Below are 12742 nucleotides of genomic sequence, written 5' to 3' on the forward strand. Positions count from 1 at the left end.
GATTGAATGCATAAAACAATTTAAAGAGTATGAAAAACACTAAATGTGCATTCAATTATTCATACTTAACTAAATGTGGGCACTAACATCTAAAAAAAACATAATTCAAATACTAAATAAATTATGGGATAAATTGCCTAGAAAACATGTTTTTCCAAAATTTGAATTGATTCAAAATCACTCTCCAAAATTCAATTAATAGTATTATTAATGGCAAAAATTGCAAATAAACCAAAAAAGCAATAAATAGCCATAATAATATTATTATGTTAATTTAGAGACTAAATATGAAAAACAATAGTTAAAACTGTTAACCTTTAAAATATTTTCGGATATAACTTTAAAATTTAATAAAAGTCCAAAAAATAAATGTCACATAAATCAATTTGGAAACAATTCATGACTTAATACCATAAAAATAATGTTATCATTAATTAAAATATTAATAGTAATAAGGAGCATTATAATCACTATGAACATTTTAATAATGACAAACATGGTAATACATATCTTAATGTTTCCATATTCTTAAGGATAAAATGCGACTAGTTCAAAACAGATAACAGTTATAACAGCTATAACAGTAGTTACCAATAACAATAAACTGTAAACTGCAATTAATGATTTGTGTACGTTAGTGATGCAAACCGCATCTATCCATAGCACTAACATCGATAGCAAAGAAAGCTTTCAAATATCTCATCTTTGTGGAGAATTTAGTTGACTCGTCGATGCTAGTAACCTTAATGAATCGCCCAATGGTATGTAACAATTTATTGGTAACACTCAATTACCATTATTAATAGTAATGAAAAAAATGAAGTGACATGGGTAATCTTACCAATGTACCAAATATAGTAGATTAACATGAATGAATAATTATTATAAAAAGTAATACATGAGATTAGCCCCTAAACTTAATAACAGTAATTAATAATGCAAATTAATGCAGTTAAATGTAAAACTGTAATTAAGGGATGCTAAATACTAATCTCAATTTACCACATAATAATTAATCAAGACTGTAATGAGTCCATAAGGAAACTGAAATTAAGGTATAACCAAATTACCATTCGAAAGGCAATATATCAACTATGTACATTGCTTGCCATGAAAAATACTTAAGATTATTGTTAAGGCCCTGAAAACTATTAATAGATTAAAAACATAATCAACTTAAATAATAGTGTTATAATTCTTAATGGCCAAAACAATAATTAAAACTCTTATTAATGGCTTCAAATGGTAACTATAATCCTTAAACACTTAATGACTCAAAATCAGGCAAAGATAATAATTATAGCACCAAATTGCTTAAGTTAGGCCCATGAATCTTAATGCCTAAGTTAATTATAACATGAATAATTAATTTCAATTCCTTTTGGAATTTGAATAGAAAGGAAGAAATTGTTTTTCTTAGTTACAGAAGAAAATAGTACCAAAAACATTTGTGCTTTGAAAACTTATAACTTTTTAATTGGCTTGGATTGAACTAAATTTAGCTGCTTGAGCTAAACTCAGCTTGATTACACCCTCTAGGCCCCTAGTAGCACTCTAGCAACACATTTTCACTCTAACAGGTCTTAGTCTCAACTTTGCTAGATTACACCCTTAGTACACTATAGCAACATAATTTCGTATATCATCCTTATCAAGGAAATTTAAATTTGTGTTCATTTGGCAACAAATTGGTTGTGGATGTGATGACCTTCGAAGATTAGGATGAGACCATCAAACTTAACAAAACAAGTGGCGAAGGCTTCGAGTGAGGAATAGACAAGCATCCCCTTACGACAAATCAACAAAAGTGAGATGCATATATAAAAAGTTTAGCTTCTTTATTGACAAAAATTTGAGGAAAAAGATTTTGGATAGCAAAGTAGAAGAATGCAAGAGAAATATTAAAAGAACAAAAATCATACTTATTGGAAAAGCCTTTTACAACTTACCCTCTCAATTTCTTAGCTATACATATGTTATCAAACAGGGATGAAGAAGCACTTAACAGACCTCTAAACTAAAGTAATAAAACAGAGTAAACCTAGTTTAATACTCAAATTCAAAAGAACTAAATCGGAGTTAGTGCGAGAAACAACCCAAAAAATTATTCGGCCAAAACAAAATTCGATTCCATAATCTCTCAACCTTTCACAATATTTTTTGAGTTCATCTTGCTATTATAAGTAAATCACATTCGTCCATTCTAATTCTAATACTCCGTATAACAGTAACATAACCAAGGGAATGTGATATTCCAAAGTTCACATAACAGTGTTTGGTTCATATTATCTTAGGGAATGTAACATTCCCAAGGAATGTCACATTCCCAAGGAATGTCACATTCCCTCCACATAGGATTTTGAAGGGAATGTGATTCCCTTCAAAATCTTAGGTAATGTAAGATAACTTTGGTTATGTTAGTTTATTATATATATATATATATATATATATATATATATATATATATATATATATATAATTATTTTTGTAATTATATATTTTTTAATTTTTATTATGTTATGTTAGCATATAAAATAATTTTGTTTCTCAAGTTCAAAATTTTAGAGTTAATATTTTAAAATCATGTAATTATATATGATACCGTTATCTTATTTATTTATTTTAATTTTTAAATTTATTAAAATATATGAAAATATGTCAAAGATATTATAGTGTGTATAAAAGATAACCCTAAACCAAACATGATTATATTACATACCCCAATTTTAACCAAACACAGGAATCTAACATTCCCAGTAATCTAACATTCCCAGCAATCTAACATTCCCTAAGGTAATCTGACATTCCGTGAACCAAACGGCCCCTAAAGCTGAGAAAACTTTCCAGAGAAATAAAGTCATATAGGAGCAAAATTCTCTTTAAAAAAACTGAAAAGTAGATAACGAAGAAGACGAAGGCATACCCCGGCCTTTCCAGGAATAATGCAGTGCCACACCATCAAGTTGACCGTACCATCGGGAAGTGTCTCCGGCTTAGCCACGAAACCCTGGAAATCAAAACGAAATTGAGAAGAAAGCGGATACAGAGGATAAAATCCAAGGATGGTGAAAGAAGAGTGATCGAACATGGGGATGGTTTTTGCGCCACGCCTTGCACTCCTCCGCGAGACAACATCGAGCAATTCCTCCTGACATCTGTGTATCTTCACCGAATGTTGGGTCGATCTGTATCTTATGAGATCCCGGTACTAATAAGCTATATAAGCTATAAGCTCGAGCTGGATTGGATAATGTTGGTCAAAGTACTTATGACATTCCAATTTAGTTTTTTTTTTTTTTTTTTTTTTTTTTTTTTTTTTTTTTTTTTTTTGTATTTTATAAAGTTGTGTAATTAAGGACAATAGTTAACGGTGTTAAATTATAGTTAGCTTAGATGTTGCTAACATCATCATTATCACATCATTATATTTATATTCCAATTTATATATTACTTTATAAAAATTTAAAATTAATTAATTATTTATATCAATATATTAAATTAATATGTCTAAAATAAATAAATACAACCATGCTCTCAATTAGATTTGAACACATGATGTCATTATGCTTAGCTTGTAATTATTTATTTTTGACATATTTTTGACATATTATTCCGGCCGGAGCCCCCTGAAGACGTACAAATTCTGCTCGTCAAGGGGCATCGGCTGGCCGGCTTGTGCTAGGTCTTCGACAAGCAGTTGAGCACGACCGAGATACTCGGCAGTCGACAGATCACCTTGGCGAAGCGCCTGAAACTGACCAAGAAGATTGAGGCACTGGATCTTCGTCGACGAACCTAGGGCGGTTTCGATGGAGCACCACACCTCCCTTGCGGTGGAGCGGCCAACCGCAAGATACATGACCTCCTCGGAGAGGGAGGAGATCAAGAGCGACAAGATGGATTGATCTTGTTGAACCCATACGGGGAAGGCTGGATTCGCAGTGGTGGACATGGCCTCGTCGGAAGTGCTACTGCCAACGGCTGGAGTGGAGACAACTAACTCCGCTGGGCATGGCGTGGTTCCGTCAACAAAGCCGAGAAGACCATGGCCCCGGAGGAAAGGGATGAGCTGTGTATGCCAAATGAGATAGTTTCGTGTCGTCAGTTTGATCGACAAGAAATGGTGAGCCGAGGTGAGGTGGTTTGGTGCGGGGATCGGTGCAGCTGTAGCGCTCATCGTTCGTTCGGAGAAATTCACGGCCATCAGATGAGGATCGAATTAGGAGGAGGAAAATAAGGAGCCTAACAATCTGATACCATATGAATGTATTCTCAATTGATTCAATGAAATATTACAAATATATAATCCTAACTAATAGAATATTTGACTAGTCTAGATAAGATAAGAATAAGATATTCCTAATATAAAAAATTGTAACAGATTCACATTGATTTACATTGATTTATAATGATAATATATATTGGTGGTAAAATTAATTACTTTTAAATATTTATAAAATAATATATGGCATGTTACGTGTCGGTGATGGTATGAAATTTCTCATTAATCAATAGTCATATTGGTCATGCTACCTTGCACTTTATGGATAACACGCTCAAGCAAAGCTCCAACTTCACGACGGCGTTGCCTTGAAGAGCTAGCCTCCTTGAGATATAGGTGACTCTGATCAAATCTCTCATTAACTTGGCAAATGTCACAAACGTAACTAAAGCTATTATAATATCTCTTCTCCAGCTACTATAATATCTCGATTTTTGGTTTGGATAACTGATTCGATTTCAGTCGCCTTCAACTATAATATCACGGGTTCCAATTCTATTCCAAGATTCTCTTATGTACTCTTGGGTCTTGGCCTCTTTCCTTGTTCCTTAAATGTGAAATATAAGTTATACCAACGAATATTTTATAGTGCAATTGATGAAATTGGTTGTATCGATTATGTTTTTTTGATGTTATCATTGCTTGAATTTGAGCAAATAATTGTCCAATTATTCGTGCAGTGCACGTGAAATGCACGGATAAAATTTTTTATTATATATTTAGATAATAAAATTGTTACTGTTTCTTTAATCCTTTCAAAATTTACTAAATATTCATTCAAGTACGTGTGAATACGTATCAATGCAGAACACTACTGAAATATTTCGTATGAGTAGAAACAGACCTGCTATATACATATATATATATATATATATATATATATATATATATATATATATATATATATAGAGGCGGGTTCAGGTGCAGCAGTGTCTTACGGTGCGGTTATTTCTTACGATGCGGCAACACCAATAGTTCACCAAATATGCACCATCAACGTTAGGAAATACACCACACAAAACAGAGTAAACAGAGCCCTGCATCACCAAACACACACCATTAGGTGTGAGTAAAAACACCATACACTGTTCGGAAATACACCATTGGGGGTGGTGAGTTATATGGTGTATTTTTTGAGTCTGTGGTGTATTTTGTGATGTTTTATTACATTTCATTGGGGTGTGTTTTTATTACACTGTTGGTGCATATTGTTAACACTGTTGGTGTATTCTGGAATTTGACCGCACCGCCGCACCGTAAGACCCCACCGCATATGAGCGCTCTTATATATATATATATATATATATATATATATATATATATATATATATATATATATATACATATATATATATATAGGGTTGAGTTCAAATGAGGACAACAATATATAAAGGACTGTGAGGACAAATAATGGGCACACAACAAATTAATACCAGGCACACAACTTAATACATAGTGGCACACAAGAATAAATGTAAACATCGGGTATCGAACCCAGCCTCTATAAATTAACAAATCTAGCACGCGACATACAAACTGTGGCACACGACTACATTCGGCCATGCACACGACATTCCGGCTAATGGCATACACTACATCTGTCCTCACAGTCCTCTATAATATACTTATCCTCATTTGAATACACATCTATATATATATATATATATATATATATATATATATATATATATAGGGTTGAGTTCAAATGAGGACAACAATATATAGAGGACTGTGAGAACAAATAATGGGCACAGAACAAATTAATACCAGGCACACAACTTAATACATAATGGCACACAAGAATAAATGTAAACATTAGGTTTCGAACCCAGGCTCTATAAATTAATAAATCTAGAACGCGACATACAAACTGTGGCACACGACTACATTCGGCCATACACACAACATATCGGCTAATGGCACACACTACATTTGTCCTCACAGTCCTCTATAATATACTTGTCCTCATTTGAATACACATCTATATAGGGTTGAGTTCAAATGAGGACAACAATATATAGAGGACTGTGAGGACAAATAATGGGCACACAATAAATTAATACCAAGCACACAACTTAATACATAATGGCACACAAGAATAAATGTAAACATCAGGTTTCGAACCCATGCTCTATAAATTAACAAATCTAGCAAGCGACATACAAAATGTGGCACACGACTACATTCGGCCATGCACACGACATACCGCCTAATGGCACACACTACATCAGTCCTCACAGTCCTCTATAATATAATTGTCCTCATTTCTATACACACACACACACACACACACACACACACACACACACACACACACACACACACACACACACACACACACACACACACATATATATATATATATATATATATATATATATATATATATATATATATATATATATATATATATATATATAATCGCACTCAGGTGCGAATGCTTCGCCCAGGAGTGAAATAGGAATGGATTCTGTTCGTCCACGTGTCCAGATCTAATGGATGAGAAACACTGATTTTTTTTTAAAAGCACGGTGGCAATTTTGTAAATAATTGAACATCAAAGTGCAAGTAAAATGTATTACAAGTGCATGTAAAATGTATTATAGGGCAAGTAAAAATTTCCACTGAGTATCAATACTAAGTGCACCTATAGTTATAAGTAGTTGCACCTATAGTTCTAAGTAGTTGCACGTATATTATTACAAGTAGTTGCACACATAGTTACAAGTAGTTGCACGTAGGTGCATGAATGTTTGCGGGTCGTTTTCAGGGATATTACTACCCGCTGAACTCAGATCAATGAATGTTAACAAGGCAAAATTACATGCACTTATAGGTGAAAGTAGGTGCACATATATTTATAAGTAGTTGCACCTATAGTTATAAGCACACCCAAGTGCATGAATGTTTGCGGGAAGTGAATGCTAACGAGACAAAATTACATGCACGTATAGGTGAAAGTAGGTGCACTTGTAAGTGATTTTACTTGCACTTCGATGTTCAATTATTTAAGAAAATGCCACCGCATTTTTTTTTAAGTTATTAGATCTGGACACGTGTCGCGCGCTGATTCGTTCGTATATTCCTTCCTAGGTACTTATTCGCACCTGAGTGCATATATATATATATATATATATATATATATATATATATATATATATATATATATATATATATATATATATATATATATATATATATATATATGTAGATTTACATTCAGGTAAAAACACATCTTAAAATACAAACCTGTGGACAATTTGACGCCGTTGGATGGTGATATTGGACGGTCCTGATTTTTTCCTCCTACGCGCTGTGTGCATGTAAGTATATTAATGTGTGCACGAGCTTTGATGGATGGTTGGATTTTTCCTACTACGCGCTGTGTGCATGTAAGTATGTTAATGTGTGCACATGCTAATCCCAGAAATTATTGGCCCCTGTGTGCATGTAAGTATGTTAATGTGTGCACGAGCTCAAGTTTGTATTTTAAGGAGTGTTTGTATTTTAAGGGGGTTTGTATTTGAATGCAACCCTATATATATATATATATATATATATATATATATATATATATATATATATATATATATATATATATATATATATATATATATATATATATATATATATACAGAGAGAGAGAGAGAGTTGAACTCGGGTGCGAACGGCTCACCCAGGCGCGAAATAGGAATGGATTCTGTTCGTCCACGTGTCCAGATCTAATGGATGAGAAACACTGATTTTTTTAAAAAAAATGCAGTGGCATTTTCGTAAATAATTGAATATCGAAGTGCAAGTAAAATGTATTACAAGTGCATGTAAAATGTAAAAATTTACACTGAGCATCAATACTTAGTTGCACTCATAGTTCTAAGTAGTTGCACCAATAGTTCTAAGTAGTTGCACACATAGGTATAAGTAGTTGCATCTAGGTGTATGAATGTTTGCGAGTGGTTTTCAGGAGTATTACTACCCGCTGAACTCAGATCAATGAATGTTAACAAGACAAAATTACATGCACTTATAGGTGAAAGTAGGTGCACATATAGTTATAAGTAGTTGCACCTATAGTTATAAATAGTTGCACATATAGTTATAAGCACACCCAGGTGCACGAATGGTTGCGGAAAGTGAATGCTAACTAGGCAAAATTACATGCACTTATAGGTGAAAATAGGTGCACTTATAAGAGATTTTACTTGCACTTCGATGTTCAATTATTTACGAAAATGCCACCGCATTTTTTTAAGTTATTAGATCTGGACACATGTCACGCGCTGATTCGTTCGCATTTCCTTCCTGGGCACTTATTCGCACCTGAGTGTGTCCCTATATATATGGATGCACTCAGGTGCGAATAAGTGCTCAGGAAGGAATATGCGAACGAATCAGCGCGCGACACGTGTCCAGATCTAATAGTTAAACAAAAAACGCGGTTGCATTTTCGTAAATAATTGAACATCGAAGTGCAAGTAAAATCACTTACAAGTGCACCTACTTTCACCTATAAGTGCATGTAATTTTGTCTTGTTAGCATTCACTTCCCGCAAACATTCGTGCACCTGGGTGTGCTTATAACTATAAGTGCAACTACTAAATATAGGTGCAACTACTTATAGCTATAGGTGCACCTACTTTCACCTATAAGTGAATGTAATTTTGCCTTGTTAACATTCATTGATCTGAGCTCAGCGGGTAGTAGTACCCCTGAAAACCACCCGCAAACATTCACGCGCCTAGGTGCAACTACTTATAACTATGTGTGCAACTACTTAGAACTATAGATGCAACTACTTATAACTATGGGTGCACTTAGTATTGATGCTAAGTGTAAATTTTTACTTGCACCTATAATACATTTTACATGCACTTGTAATACATTTTACTTGCACTTCGATGTTCAAGTATTTACGAAAATGCCACCGCGTTTTTAAAAAAAATCAGTGTTTCTCATCCATTAGATCTGGACATGTGGACGGACAGAATTCATTCCTATTTCGCACATTAACGCCCAAGCTTCTTGTTACTTCTTCCTTCAATTTGGCCATGGATTCTGGATTATCAGCTACCTTCAGTGCAGTTGAATGTTTATATAAATGACGCACGCACAGTAAAATTTGCACAGCTGCTAAGTGTGGATTTCTGTTGTATTATTCCCATAATTTTTAACCACCCTAGCTCGCCTCCGCATCATCATCATCAGGGAGGGGGAAATGGCTACTGGGGATGGGGAAGAAGGTGACATCAATATTTTCTGCTGCATTTTACACATTCACGCACATTAAGTACAAATCTCAGGCACATTAAGCACAACACTCACGCACATTGAGTTCAAATCTCACGCACATTAATCCACCGCACATCCGCACGGGAAGCATTCACCGCACGGGAACCTTTCACTATATATATATATATATATATATATATTCATACTTAAAGACCTAAATGTCTTTGTATTTTACGGAATTTAAACAATTTTGTTCATTGAAGACAAAAATGGTCATGCCACAATAACACTAAGACCAAATATAAATCTTTTGAAATGAAAAACAACTAAAAGTAGATTGTCACCTATAAATTTAGGACTTAAAATGGAATTATCTCATTTTAAAAATATTTTTCAGTTTTTAGTATTTGACTCATTCATGCTTTTAAAAATAAATAAATTATATCCCAAATAAATACTAAATTTCTATCAATAGTACCCATCCTTATACCATGGACTAGGGTTCACAGTGTATTGTAGACTGTGGTGCACGTGTATGTCTTTTATGTTGTGAATTTTTGTGTCTTGTAATATAAAATTTTGTATCTTAAGGATATGAATTTGTACTTGAAACAAATTAGTAATTGTGTCTTATGTTATGAATTTCTGTGTCTTGTGTTTTGAAATTTTGTGCCATGAATACAATTATGTACCTAAATCAAATTCAAAAGATAAGTAAACACATAACATGTGTGTCAAGCACCTTGTGCTCACATGGCATGTAGTGACTCTCCCATATGAGAGGTCATAAGATCGAGCCTCTTTGCGCTTTAACAGGTTGAGAAAGTATAGATGAACAGATACTAATAAGTTGCACGCCACTTGCACATAGCTAATCAACTCAAATTAAGAGAGTCAATAGATCGTCATGTTAGAAGTCAAACATATATATAATCTTGTAAGTTACCCCGTCAAGAGTCTAACTAACTTAGTTGGGTTGTCCCATATGACTTTATCTTTTCAAATGCCAGATTGCCAGCAACAGGGTGGAATAGAATTAAAGGGTTTGAACCTGCGTTTCCTCTTTGGGGTAAGAATTAAAGGGTTTGTGCACCCAAATATTTCTGAATTGAAGACACGACTGCTACACGTACTATGAGACCAAATTAGCCATATCTTTTGGGCATGATTCGCAACATAATGGCATTGTTTAGTAAATGGCAGTTAGCTCATAGTTATTATCTGATTGGGTTGGAGGGTATGACTAGTTAACAACATTAGCTGATTGTAGAAAGGTGTTTGGTAAATTAAATGTTAGTTGATAGCTGTCTGGTATAATTTCTTTTCTCAAAAAGTTAATTGAAAAAATTCTTTTGAACAGCTTTTCGAATTTTAGCATTTTAAGCTACGTTTGACAAACCTAGTTTAAAAGGTAGCTAAAAGCTGAAAAGTTATAAGCTAGAAGCTGAAAACTTAAGAGCCGTATGTTAAGCTAGCTGATTATGCTTAAAAGTGTTTGGTAAATTAGTTTTTTTGACAAGTTGATAAATATAAAAAGACTAAAAAGGACATCTTCATAAAATTTAAATAGTTTTAAATTAAAATAGGTTAGTTTACATATTAAAATTTAACATTTTGAAATGAAACTATTAGCATAATCATGATCTAGCATCCCATAATGATGTAGCAATATTGTTGCGGATCTCCTTCATCTCAACAGATGTCTCACTTAAATTTTCGCTGATGGGGATATTATTACTTGAATCTTGAAGTTCATCGCGCGGTATGAATGGACGATTGGAGTTGGAACTTTAAGGAGTTGATGGGCGGTAAATAGTTGTGGGAGAAGATGAATAAAAATATAGGAGAAGAGAAAAGATCAAAGGGGTTTTAATTGGGAGGGTAAAAGATGTCATTTATTTAAAATCTACAATTCTAATAAGAGCGAATAATGTTAGACTCTTAACTGGAACAAAAAATGTCGGTACAATTGTTTCTTAAAATGAATGGTTCATATTATTTTGATTTTAGTATTTTTTTAATGATTTTCTTTATTTACCCTCTATTATATTATTTTATTCCCTTAAATAACCTAAACTCCGTTAGTATAAACTTTAGTAACGGAATATTCCGTTTAACTATTTATTATTTTTAACTTACCCATTAATTTCTATAGGAAAGGTCTTAGGTTCGAACTCCATCCCAATTAGAGTTGGCATAATTGTTGAACATATACTACGAATATGTTAAAATGTATTAAAAATATATATATATATATATATATATATATATATATATATATAATATAAAATTTAACATAAACTTTGGTCAAATAATTAGTCCGACTAAATACATAACATTCAAAGTTAAGCATCAAAGATTATAAATCAAGAACTTTAAAAATCATTTGATTTTTATGCATTTAAAAAAATATGTTTTTTTTTTTTCCGTTTAATTAAGCTTCTTTTGATTATTTAGATCAGAATAAAACTTAATATTTCAATTATACTTTTGCATTATTGGTATGATTTAGGTCGTTATGGTATCATTTTTTTGTATGTATTTTTATAATGGTACAATTGTACATTACTTTACAAATATTATACTATTTTTTTATTGGACAAAATTATTCTTACATCATTGTCAGACCTGCGCGACCTAACTACAAAGTTGTTGATCATAAATACAATTACACCTGGACTCTAAAACAATAGGATCATTTTTCAACGAATTGACAATGCTGACATCCCACTGGCTCCAATTGAACAAGTTTACACATCAGAATTTTATCAATGCATGAAAACTTCTAAAGAAATTTGTAAGTTAATTTTTACTATATCATTATAACAATATCTATTGTAACTATATATTTTGAATTATTTATTATCATCCTCTGTTGACAGGAATTGTAATAATTGTCATTGACAAACTCTCAAAATAATTTGTCTCAACAACGAATGTAAATTAAAAAAAAAAATCAATGAAAAGTATGTATGTCACTTTATTACTCTTATTAAATTAAAAATAAATTAGTAGCTAAAACAAAAAAAAAACAAAAAAAAAAAAAAAAACAATACATATGCATTTAATTAATTGCCTTTATTTCAAAAAATTATTCATTATAAAAAAATTTAAAAGGAATAGAATTTCATTAGTTATTATCTTTATTTTCTACAATTCAAAAATTTATTACCTTCAAATTTATTAATTTATTATATTAACTACATTGTTGATTGTTCATTGTCTTCTTT

At 32.4% G+C, this 12742-nt stretch overlaps 1 long non-coding RNA gene across 2 annotated transcripts; it reads right to left on the reverse strand.

Moving 5' to 3' along the window:
* Positions 1–2094: 2094 nt before the first annotated feature.
* Positions 2095–3196, reverse strand: LOC109189737. Of its 2 annotated transcripts, none has more exons than XR_002055617.1 (3): positions 3087–3196; positions 2815–3007; positions 2095–2209 (listed from the first exon to the last, which is right to left on the reverse strand). It is a non-coding gene; the product is annotated as an uncharacterized LOC109189737 (long non-coding RNA). The 2 variants fall into 2 exon arrangements; XR_002055618.1 differs by having other exon boundaries at positions 2206–2215.
* Positions 3197–12742: the final 9546 nt, after the last annotated feature.

The sequence above is a fragment of the Ipomoea nil genome, unplaced genomic scaffold (assembly GCF_001879475.1).
Source record: "Ipomoea nil cultivar Tokyo-kokei standard unplaced genomic scaffold, Asagao_1.1 scaffold1562, whole genome shotgun sequence".
Lineage (NCBI taxonomy): Eukaryota > Viridiplantae > Streptophyta > Magnoliopsida > Solanales > Convolvulaceae > Ipomoea > Ipomoea nil.